General features: G+C 38.7%; 1 pseudogene; it reads left to right on the forward strand.

The window, feature by feature from the left end:
- The first annotated feature begins 1,661 nt into the window (after positions 1 to 1,661).
- LOC115745846 lies at positions 1,662 to 7,988 on the forward strand (annotated as a pseudogene).
- The last annotated feature ends 4,499 nt before the right edge of the window (positions 7,989 to 12,487 follow it).

The raw sequence follows: 12,487 nt of genomic DNA on the forward strand, positions 1-12,487 counted from the left end.
ATATTGTAATTGTGTCATTCAGAAAAATGAAATCGATTGATTCTTTCTTCTAAGATGGATAAGATACTATCAACGAATAAGAGATGTTCTAAATCAATTAATGAAGTTTTAAAAAACATTATCAGAAAAAATAATGTTTTTTTCAAAATTGGGAAAAATTATTTCTTTTTTATTTCGACTAATAAAATATCATGAAAGCTTAAGAAAGGCGTTAGTTGAGGGAAGAATCCGTCCGAATCGGATTTTTTGAGGAACATATCGAGAGATAATTGGATTTGGTTAGACAATGTGTGGTTGGTAAATAAGGGTTGATTTTTTTATCAAGGTACGGAACGCATCGTCAAATATTCAATATGATTATACAAGATTTAGTTTCGTTCAAATAACGGATTCTAGCCGATTGAAAGGATCTTCTGATCAATCTAGAGATCATTTCGATTCCATTAGTAATGAGGATTCGGAATATCACACATTGATCAATCAAATAGAGATTCAACAAATAAAAGAAAGATCGATTCTTTGGGATCCTTTCTTTCTTCAAACGATAAATGATTCAAATAAAAAACGCCTATAATACATCGTTTAGCCTAGCTTATTTATGTTATTTCTTATATTCTATTTTCTATTAATTTATATTCATTCTTTTTATAGAAAATGAAAATATAGCGAATATTATTTAAATTAAAATACTGAATATATTATTAATTAAGTAAAGATTACATTAATAAGCAAAAATGAAGAGCGATCAATTTTTTTATTTCTATTATTGTTATTATTGTTGTTGTTGATTACTATTATTATTGCCATTATTATTAATGTAATAGGTCGTCGGAAATTTCGTCAGTAATTGGAGACCAACCACACAATTTAATTGTTATTATCATTATTATTGTTATTATTATTGTTGTTGATTATTATTATTTGTCTATATGTTTTTATTTTTTTCCTTTTCTACAGTAAGTGTCAAGGCTAATTTCGTCACTAATTGGCGATGAAAACTATTCATCACAACTCATTCTTCACTAATTAGTGACAAAAATAATTCGTCACATTGTCACTAATTGGCAACGAAAAAAGTTTGTCGCAAAAAAAATTTGTCGAAAAATTTATTTCGTCGCTAATTAGCTACGACATCAACTGTTCGTCACTAATTAGAGACAAATCGTTAGTTTCGTCGCTAATTAGCGACAAATAAACTTCATCGCAAAATTAGCAAGGGCTTTGTCGTCCCTAAATTCGTTGCAAAAAATTTCGTCACTAAATTTATCGCTAATTAGCAATGAACATTTCATTTCGTCGCTAATTAGCAACAAAAAGTTGTCCGTCGCAAAATGTGTCGCTAATCAGCGACAAAACCCACCCGCCAAATCTTCCGAAATTTTCATTTTCCGGATTTCCCGCCAAACAGGGCCATATTACCATCTCTCTCTAAACCAACGGCTCAGATCAGTCCTCTGAATCTCGACAACGCAAATATCGGCCCCACCAGACCACTGCTCCAAAATTAAGCCCCGACCCTCACAAAAAACTCTCTTCTCCTCACAAAATCTCTCTCCTTCTCTCTCCGTCAAACGCTCTCAAAAGAGTCGAAGGATCAAAAATTAGAAATCAAAAACCGAAAGAGGAAGACCAATCCAAGTCCAGATCTTAACTCTGCAACAATGGCGACCGTACCATCGGCACGCGAGGAGAATGTGTACATGGCGAAGCTGGCCAAGCAGGCCGAGCACTACGAGGAGATGGTGGAGTTCCTAGAGAAGGTCTCGGCCGCTGCCTAGTCGGAGGAGCTTACCGTCGAGGAGCGCAACCTCCTCTCCGTCGCCTACAAGAACGTGATCGGCGCCCACCGCTCCTCCTGGCGCATCATCTCCTCCATCGAGCAGAAGGAGGAGAGCCGCGGCAACAAGGACCGCGTCGCCTCCATCCACGACTACAGCGCCAAGATCGAGACCGAGCTCTCCAGCATCTGCGCCGGCATTCTCAAGCTCCTCGACTCCCGCCTCATCCCCTCCATCGCCTCCGGCGACTCCAAGGTCTTCTACTTGAAGATGAAGGGAGATTACCACCACTACTTGGCCGAGTTCAAGACCGGCGCCGAGTGAAAGGAAGCCACCGAGAGCACTCTCACCGCCTACAAGGCCACTCAGGTTTGTCCGTTCGGGCATCGGTTGTGTAATTTTGTCGAATGATGCCTGCTAGATTACGTTCACTGGAGTTGTTGTAACAGTAGGATGTGGATCCAGCATACTTACTAATTTGATCTCGTGCATATATTTTGATTGATCAGATATTGCGTGATTTTTAGATATCGCATTGAATTCACTGGAGTTGTTATGACTGTAGGATGTGGATCCAGCATATTTTGCAAATGCAACCAATGATGTCGCTGGAGATGGTGGGATCAGCATCCTGCCTATGCCTTGTTTCTGGTGGTGCTTAGAATTTTTCTTTTCTCATCATACTTGACGCTTACTCATCCAATTTTCTTGTGTTTCAGGCACCACATATGCTACAATCCTCACACGAGCAATATTCACTGAGGGATGCAAGTCAGTTGCAACTGGGATGAATGCAATGGACTCGAGACATGGCATTACCATGGCAGTTGATGCAGTTGTAACGAATTTAAAAAGCAGGGCATGGATGATCAGCACATCAGAGGAGATTGCACAAGTACTGTACCCCTTGCTTTTTACTAGTTTATGCAGAAGCAGTTGGCATCAGTTGGTTTACTGATGTAGACAGCTTTCATTACAAGTTATGCTGCCTGTATATTGACAGGTTGGAACAATATCGGCTAATGGAGAGCGGGAAATTGGGGAATTGATCGCAAAGGCCATGGAAAAAGTCGGCAAGGAGGGTGTTATCACAATCTCCGTAAGTTGAAACATATCTTAATATTTTTGGGTTTGCACTTGTTTGTCATGCTGGTGCTCTATATGCATGATTTTGATGGGAACTGCATCTTTTACTAATTGCTGAGGCCCATGGATTTCCAATTCCTTTTTGTTGCAGGGTGGGAAAGACATTATACAATGAACTGGAGGTTGTTGAGGGGATGAAGCTGGATAGAGGTTACATGTCCCCTTATTTCATCACCAATCAGAAGAACCGGAAATGTGTAAGCATCTTTATGGATGGTTGGCTGGTTTATCTATGCTAATGCAGCAACACTCTCAAATCATGGTGTCACGCCCCGACCCTCGGGTACGTAATATCCCTACCAAATCGCCTCGGGTCATAATGATAACGTCCCAGGTACGCTATCGACCCACGATAACATATGGCACATGCGGAAACGAACAACTCCCAACCATACAAAACAATAGGGATAGTCAAACATAACACCCGTAACAGTAGGATATCAAAATACATATCTATCGGATAATAGCTAGCCCTATAGAGCTACAGACAAGGCAAGGTCAAATCCTCATCTACTCCAAAAAGAATCAACGGCTCCCAGCCTACGAACTTCATCACTTCGGACCTGAAAATGTTCCCACAAAGGGGTGAGATAAAAATCCCAGCGAGTCAACGCCTAAGCCTCGACTAGGGCGATGATTCGTCCGGATACCATATCAGGCAATCACATATTCATATCAATCACATGCAACTTACTTGACATTAAGTCACGCAGATGTGCACCATGAATATAACGTGAAACCATGCCAACTCGAGATGATCATCGAGGCAATCAAGAACCATGGTACACTCAAACATAAAGCAACCTTGGACATCACACGTAGTCCATTTATTAATGATGATTTTCGTGGATGAAATTCTTTGGATCCATACAACACAATGCTGGGGTCCATTAATTCGACCCGCACAACACAATGCCGGAATCGACTTCTGATAAACGGGCATCGTCCCGACTCCTTTCGGCGATGGCAACCACAAGCGATAACTCAATATCTCAAGTAGGCATTCCCCTAAAGGGCTTCGGTCCGTCACAAGCTGCGACCGGCAACCGACAATCCATGACTCGACATGGAAGGTCGGGCAACCGACAAGTCGTGTGATCCATACAAAAAGATACGATACGAACTTGACGAGCCACGAATCATCATCCATCATGTGATCACTCAATTCATCCATTAGTCATTCCACTTACTTTATTTAAATTATAACCGGATGCCCAAAACTTGACCACAGGCCATTTTCATGCTACATGCATCACGACAAACAATTGAATGCATATCGCTATCTACCAGCTTTTGCAAGTAAATACAGGATGGACAGTTATCAAACGATCATGCAATCATGACAGTCAATGGCCTCCTATTTATAGGCAATCCATGCTAATAAGTCAAGTTAAATATAAACCCAATTCGACTATGTCAACTAAAATCCATAATAACAAAATTATCGCTAATCAATTATTAACTAATCGATCGCTCTTGGCTAATCAATCCTTCGTTCACTATCAAGCAAGGCCAAGCACAAAATAAGCAATCTCAAATCAGACGGCCATAAATATGACTAACACAACCGATTAGGGCCATTTAACCTAAATCCACTTTCTCGCCTAACCGGCCCTAAATCGAACTACCTAAACGCCTAATAATATAGGAAGACTAATCCAAACGTAATTAAAGACCTAATCAAGGATTAGAGGTCAACTCACAGTCAAATACTCGAGTTGAGATTGGCGGCGGTCCTCGAAAAATTCTTCGATGCGAACCTCGAACTCGAATGATCCGCGAACCTTGGTTTCCGTCCAACGAGTCCAATTCTTTAATTTCTTTGGCCCACGGGCTCAATTCAAGGCCCAACTTCGAAGCCCAACAAGGTAAGACACGGCCCAAGTCAAAATGGGCTTCGGCCCCACTCGATAGGCCCAATTAATCTCGGCCCAAGCCCAAAACAGGGCACCCAAGTCCACAAAACAGGGGAGGCCGAGACTGTTTGGGGCTGGAACGGCGGCTACGGGCGGCGACCGGAGCTGGGGTCGGCGGCCAAAGGTCGGGGAAGGTCAGAGGGTGTCGTCGGTGGTCGGTGGTGGCCGGAGCAGCGACGGCAAGGGCAGAACAGTCCTGTTTCTCCAAAAACAGGGCAGATTGAGCAGTCCGGACGGCGACGTGTACAGTTTCAATTTTGAGGACTGATCTGGGGGTTTTCTTTAGATGGAAACGTCGTAGAGAGGTAGAGGAAGGTGTGTACAAATTTTGGTGTGGTTTCGGGTCCGTTTGCTATGCGAACAGGCTCTATTTCTCCAAGTCAGTCTTTAAAACTGCACTGTACAGCAGCAGGGGAGGTATTCCGGTTCTGTTTTTTGGTCGTTTGGGGCGGTGGCCGGCGGGATTGAGGGCAACGGCGGCTGGGACACGTCCAAGGGTGTCTGAGGAGGTTTCAGGTGGCCGGAGACGGGAGCTGGAGGTGGCGGAACCGGCGAGCTTGAGCTCGCACAGAACCGGCCCCAAAACAGGGGAACCGGGCTGAGCTTCTGGTTTTCCGGCTCTCCGGCGAGCTGCGGCGGTGACGGGCGGTTGACGACGGTCGAGGGGGTCCTGAGGGGTGGCGTGGTGGTGGTAGTGGGCGTCGGTGGCGACTAGAACGCCGCTGCAGCTCCCAAAACGCAACATCAGCAAACTCGGCCAAAACAGAGCAGGGGGTGCCGAGTTGCTTCCAGGGGTGATTCCGGCGACTCCCGGTGGCGACGGCGGCGGCGGAGGCGGCGGCCTTCGATGGAAAGAGGAAGATGTGATGAAGGTCGGGTGGTGAGCTGGTGGGGCGTCGTTCACTCAAGGGCAGCGAACAAGGGAGAGAAGCTCTGTTAGTTTTTGCCAAAAAAAAACAGAGCAGGGGTAGGTTTTCTTAAAAACCTACGTAGAGAGAGAGAGAGAGAGAGAGGCGGTGGGGAGAGGCGGTGGAGAGAGGGAAAGTCAAAGATAACTTTTGACCCAGGAGAATTCTAGAGAAAGGTAGGGCCCACCTACATTATAAACTTTGTCTTTTAATCCATAAAACCCTAGGGGTACAATCGTAATTTTCCAAAATTTCAGGGGCATTTTGGTAATTTGACATATGAGGGTAGATTGGACATTTGGCCATCCAATCGAGGGTAATTCAAGATTCTCGAGGGTCGGCTCGACCAATTTTAAGGCTCGAACTCGAGAAATTTCAATCTCAAATCGAATTGACTAATCGATCGTATTTCGATTCTATTCGACACACTATTCCAAAAACTAATCGATTTTCGATTTCCAAATTCTCAAAATATAATTTTGAGAGACAAAACGAAATTCACGGTCATTCTATCGTCTGAATTTCACTATTTACAGAAGACGAGTTTCGGGCGTCACGAGATGGTGTCTTTTGCTTTGGCAGGAGTTAGAAGATCTCCTCATACTCATCCATGAAAAGAAAATTTCAAGTATAAATGTGATTGAATTTGATGAGATGCAGGACATCTTTTCTTCTTTGATTTATCTGCTTAGGGACAATAGGCAATATTTAGAATCCTAATTAGTCTCTAGATCTGCAGTTTGTAGATAGAAGTGTTGCTTTCATTGGGAAGCATGTTTCTGCTGCAATGTTTGTTCTGTTTTCCACTTTGTTCTTCCTTAATTGCAGACCTGGCCAATTGGGCTGCATCTTTTCAAAGATGCGACTTTTAGAAAGATTTTCAAATGGATCTAGTTCTGGACATTCTCTGATCTTTTGCTAAATCTGTAGGAAAAAAAGAGAATGATAGATGAACGTATTTTATTTGCATATTATTATAATATTTAGATCTTGCTTTATCAATGTTAAATACAAATTCTAGAAATTAATTTTTCTTTTAATTATATTTAAAATTGAAAATTAAAAGAAATTATTTTATCGTACGATCACAAATTATAAAAGTTTGTTGCAAAATTCGTCCCATGCCCGGTCGTCACAAAATCCATCGCTGAATAATATTCATCTCGAAGTTTGTTGCTAAATTTATCCCATAACAATGCTCATGGAAAAAAAAAAAATTCGTCGCTAAATTTTCTAATGTTGAATTGGCGCCATTTTTCTTCGCAATATACTTTAACGACGAAACTTTCCATGGTAACTCCTTGTAGAACTTGTCACAAATTAGCGATGAAATCAACTATTCGTCGCTAGACAAAATCAACTATTAATAGCTAAATTTAGCTACGAAAACATATTTTCGTCGCTAAAATCAACTATTGATCGTTAAATTTAGCGATGAAAACAATAATTTGTCGCTACTCTAGCGACTAAATAAAATATTCGTCCCTACTTTTAGTGACGAAAAAGGCTATTTGTCGCTAAGTGTAGCGATGAAATAAATTCTTATCGCTAAATTTTAGTAACAAAGGAATTTCGTCGCAATTGTTCGTCACTAAATTTAGTAACGAATTGTATTCGTGCTAAATTAGCGACGAAATTCAAATTTTTCGTCGCTAAGTCTGTGTTTCGAATGGAATTTTGCCAAAATTTAGCGATGAAAATGATGTTTCGTCGCTAATACAGCGATGAAAACATATATTCGTGGCTAAAATTAGCGATGAAAACATGTATTCGTGGCTAAAATTAGCGACGAAAAGATTTATTCGTGGCTAAAATTAGTGACGAAAACATACATCCGTGGCTAAAATTAGCCACGAAAACATACATCCGTGGCTAAAATTAGCGACGAAAACATGTATTCGTGGCTAAAATTAGCGACGAAAATATTTATTCGTGGCTAATTTTAGCCATGAATACATGCATTCGTGGCTAAAATTAGTGACGAAAACATGTATCCGTGGCTAAAATTAGCGACGAAAATATTTATTCGTGGCTAAAATTAGCGATCAAAAGATTTATTTGTGGGTAAAATTAACGACGAAAACATGTATTCGTGGCTAAAATTAGCGACGAAATCCTTTTTCTAAGGATTATGTTCGTTGCTAAATTTAGCGACGAAAACACATTTTAGCGACGAATTGTATTCATCGCAAATTTGCGATGAAATCAATATTTCGTCGCTAAATTTAGCAACGAATGCTATTCGTGGCAAATTAGCGACGAAATTCAAATTTTTCGTCGCTAAATTTTGCGATGCCAAATTAGCCACAAATTTTTTTTCGTCACAAAATTCGTGGCAAAATATTTTAGCGACAAATTTTGCCGAAAATTTCGTGGCAAATTTCATCGCAAAATTCGTGTTTTTTTGTAGTGAATGGAGGATAGCGGCATTAGATGGTGTCCAGCGGCAACCGTGGCAGCTTCTCGAAAAAGATAAATTCACCAGATCTGGATTTTGATTTCCTAGTCGGGTATTTTTCACGTAAATGCGTAGATTGGGAAAGATGATATGATATTGGGAGCTGTCATGAGGCTAGTTGGTTTTTCCTTTTGCTTTTACTGGAAACATTGTCCTAACGTTTGATGCCCCATTTGGTTTACTTGTGTCATTCGTCCTTTTTTCCTAAGAGAAGTTATTTTTGCCGATGGTGCACTATGACAGCTAGTCGACTCCTTTGTGAAGTTTTTTATTTTGTAAGTATTTTTACGGTTGGACTTGGGAATTGCTTATTCATTTTGTGTAGGAAATGGATTTGCTTAGTTTGTACTGAAATGTTATTATGCAATTGCTGTTTGCTAATTACAATTGCATTTTGATAATCTATCTAAAGAGTCCTTTTTTTTTTCTCAACTTGTTGCGGATTGTCTTGTTCGTTTATGAAGGAATTTCTTTAAGGAATCACCCTCCTCTATTATGTACGACAGTTCTATCGCTGTCAGAAAAAGTACAAAAAAAGTTAGAAACCTATTATATTGGAATCAATTCAATCCTAAATCACCAATAGTCCTAAACCCTTTTGTATTGGTACCAATTCATTCCATCCGGCTAATGATCGAAAACCGCTGAGGTGGATGCCAGCGATACTACGTAGAACGGTTGGCACCGACGTGAATATTTATTTATAATACTCTTTGGAAAATTATTTTTTTTCTTTTTTTTTCTAAAACTTTGTGTTTGGCCGGCGAGGGTTTCAGCAACTCTCATTGGCTCTGGCCGAGGGTCTCGGCTTTCGATGGCCGCGCATACGAGGTGATACACAACAATTTGAATTGACTGGTCCCAACAATGAGAACATTTTTATTTTCTCAACTTGCATTTATTCTTCATGCCTTTGTGATGCTTGAGACCTGAAAGTCTCTTATCACATGTGGATCTCACGGGAGACCATAAAGTATGTTCTAGTAAACTTATTAAACTAATTGAATAACTTATTGTATGACCCTATCGAAAATTACTTATTTCATAATTTGTTTCAAATTTTTTTCTTTACAAAAAACATTAACTATTCATACAAAAAATCGTTTTGACCACGCAGGTGCCAATAGGCGTCATGTAGCACTTAGCAGACACAAGCATGATGACATTACACAAATCGGTATAGCTTTGGTAACCGTGAAATGATATGGGATCTAAGAATCCTTTTATTTTAAAGGGATATGTGCATTAGAAGTCCTAAAACTTATCGCGAAAGTGTAATTGAATCCCAAAACTTTTAAAAAGTGCATTCACGTTCTAAAACTTGTCAAATTGGTAAATCAAGTACTTCCATTAACACCATCAATTTGACTAACGAAAAATGCTAACATGACATTTTTAAATTAATTTCTCTATCTCATGTGGCATTATTTATTTTTTTACTTCAATCTTTTTTTAAATATATTAAAATCTAAAAAAGAAAAGTCAAAATTTTATCTAAAAATAAAACTGAAAAAAAAAAAAGAATGGCAAGCCCCGCTGGTGGGGCGCCCTGGCCAAATTTAACTTTTCTTTTTTATTTTTTTTAATATGATTTAAATAAGATCCGAATGAAATATAATGAAAATTACCACATAAGATGGAGAAATTAATTTAAAAATGTCACGTCAGCGTTTTTCATTAGTCAAATTGACGGTGCTAATGGAAGGACTTGATTTTACTAATTTGACAAGTTTTAGGAATTAATTGCACATTTTGAAAGTTTTATGATTCAATTGCACTTATACGGAAAATTTTAGAACTTTTAGTGCACATATCCCTATCCCTATTTTAGATATTACTAGATTCTCTATGTTTAATTTTAATTTAGACCTTTAAAAATTAAAATACGCTGAAAAAAAAGAAAATAATAATTGACAAGGAATACGGATCCCCACAAGATAAGGTACCTTGAAATTTCCTAATTGAACTTTTTGAAGTCTCATCGATTATTCAGTGAGGTCAATGTATGGATTATCTTCGTCCATCCAATTTCACTATATCTCACTACAAAAAAATAAGGATTTAGCCACGGAAAATTAGCGACGCAAAAAATTCGTCGCTAATTTGTGATGAAAATAGTGACGAAAACAAAATTCGTTGCTATTTGTGACGAAAAAATTAGTCGCTAATTAGCGATGAAAACAGCAACGAAAATATATTCGTCGCTAATTGGCGACGAAAACATATTTGTCACTAAATTGACGACGAAAATAGTGACGAAAAAAAATTTGTTGCTAATTTGCAACGAAATTAGGAACGAACAACTTTTTCGTCGCTAATTTAGCGACGAAAAGTTGTTCGTCGCTAATTTAGTGACGAAAAAATGATTCGTCGGTAAACCAACTTCTATAATTTAGCGATGAAAAAATAGTTTATCGCTAAATTAGCGACGGAAATATATTTCGTCACAAATTTTGTGACGAAAGGGATTTTTGTCGCTAAATTACTGATGTTTTTTTTGTCGCTAAAGTCCACCAACATCTTTTCTTCATTAATTTATACAATTAACGACGAAATTTGCAATTCTCATTAGATTAACCACGTTCTACTATAAATAATTCAAGCAAATACTTGGGCAAGTGTTTTTGATGTGGTTATTTTTTTCAATTTCAAAGTAATTGTCTTGTCACATACATAATTTAATTTTTAGAATTTTATGGTCTTAATTAAGAGTATTAAACATTAGATATGATATTTTTAATATTTTATAAACCTTTAATTTGTATGCAGGCACAATGCAAAAAGATAGGGCTTGGATGTATAATAAGAACTTACCTGAATATCGAGGATTGGCCAATGAGTTTCATATTGGGTTGAAACAGTTTCTAGACTTTGCTCCCAATTACATTGCTACTATTGATCCTAATTACAAATCATTCTCTATTTCCAATTATCTTGGTCGATTTCTATGTTGTTGTATAGTTCCCTAGTACATTTCTGTAGATTGATCAACCCTCTATATGTTGGACATGGTTTGTACATGTGTTTGAAACTTGAATTCTGGAAAGGAACTTTTTTCCTTTTCCTTTTAATATCTGATGGAACATTTCCTCTTGTTTTTTACAGCAGTTCAAACGTTAGCTTCTATTGCATTGTGCAAGATAATAAACTCTGTTCTCGGAGGCCAGCCATTGTTGATTCTTGGAGTGGTGGAGCCAACTGTAATTATGTATACTTCTTATTTAACTTTGCTAAAGACAGACCGGAATTGGGATCAAAGCTCTTTCTAGCGTGGACTGGATGGTACAATATTCCTCTCTTTCCTGCCAAAAAAAAAAACACTTTAAGTTCTGAAACTCTGTTAGGCATCAGTTATTCTTATAATTACGCATTACTTTGAAAATCGCAGGGCTTGTGTGTGGACTGCAATCTCTATTTCTACTAGCTGTCCTTGGAGCTAGCTTAATGATAAATAGGTTTACTTGTCTCGCTGGTGAACTATTTGGCCTCCTTATCGCGATGCTTTTCATGCAGCAAACTATCAAGTTTTCTCTTCCAAAAATATGTGTTTGGTGTGCCCAAGGTTCATTTGCAAGAGAGACAAGGTATCACAAAAATCTGATATAGGTCTATGCTTTGCTTGTTGGAGATTCGATTACTTGTTGATATGCTTGCATTCAGAAATAAAGTGGTTTGTCTTTTGCTTTCCCTCTATTGACAGATAGAGATATCTCGTCTCTAGTTCTCTACAATTGTATCTCATGATCTGTGGTATTTTTTGGGTTATTTTTGTTGGTCGTCTCTTTTGAAGTGAAAAGTACCTATATATTTCTGCTACTTTAATTGCGTGGCTCAATGTTGAGTTTGATACTTGATGTGTATGTGGTGCAGAGGAAAATGCTATGTGTGATCAGTCTGGACATGAGTTGCTATCAAATGACAATTAATCAGTGTTCTATGCCTTTTTTTTATGGCATTTGACATAGGAGTTGCCCTTTAGCTGTGGTTAATAATCTGAAATAAAGGATAATTATTCCAGCTTCCATAACAATCTTTCTAAATCTTGCTCACTTGAACATTTTCCATAACTGTACTGTTCAAGTGAGCCAGCTCTCCTTCCATTCCCTTATATGTCCTTCCTTTTCGTTTTTCTTTCCAAGAATTGGAGTGAAAGGTGCTTCCATTTGGGGTTTTATATCTGTTGATTGATTTTGTGTGTTGTTGGTTGATTTGCATTGGTGGGATCTGATTCTCGTGCCATCAAAATTACTTTTTTTAGCAGCAAGTGCGAGTTTTTGCTTG

The sequence above is a fragment of the Rhodamnia argentea genome, chromosome 7 (assembly GCF_020921035.1).
Source record: "Rhodamnia argentea isolate NSW1041297 chromosome 7, ASM2092103v1, whole genome shotgun sequence".
NCBI lineage: Eukaryota > Viridiplantae > Streptophyta > Magnoliopsida > Myrtales > Myrtaceae > Rhodamnia > Rhodamnia argentea.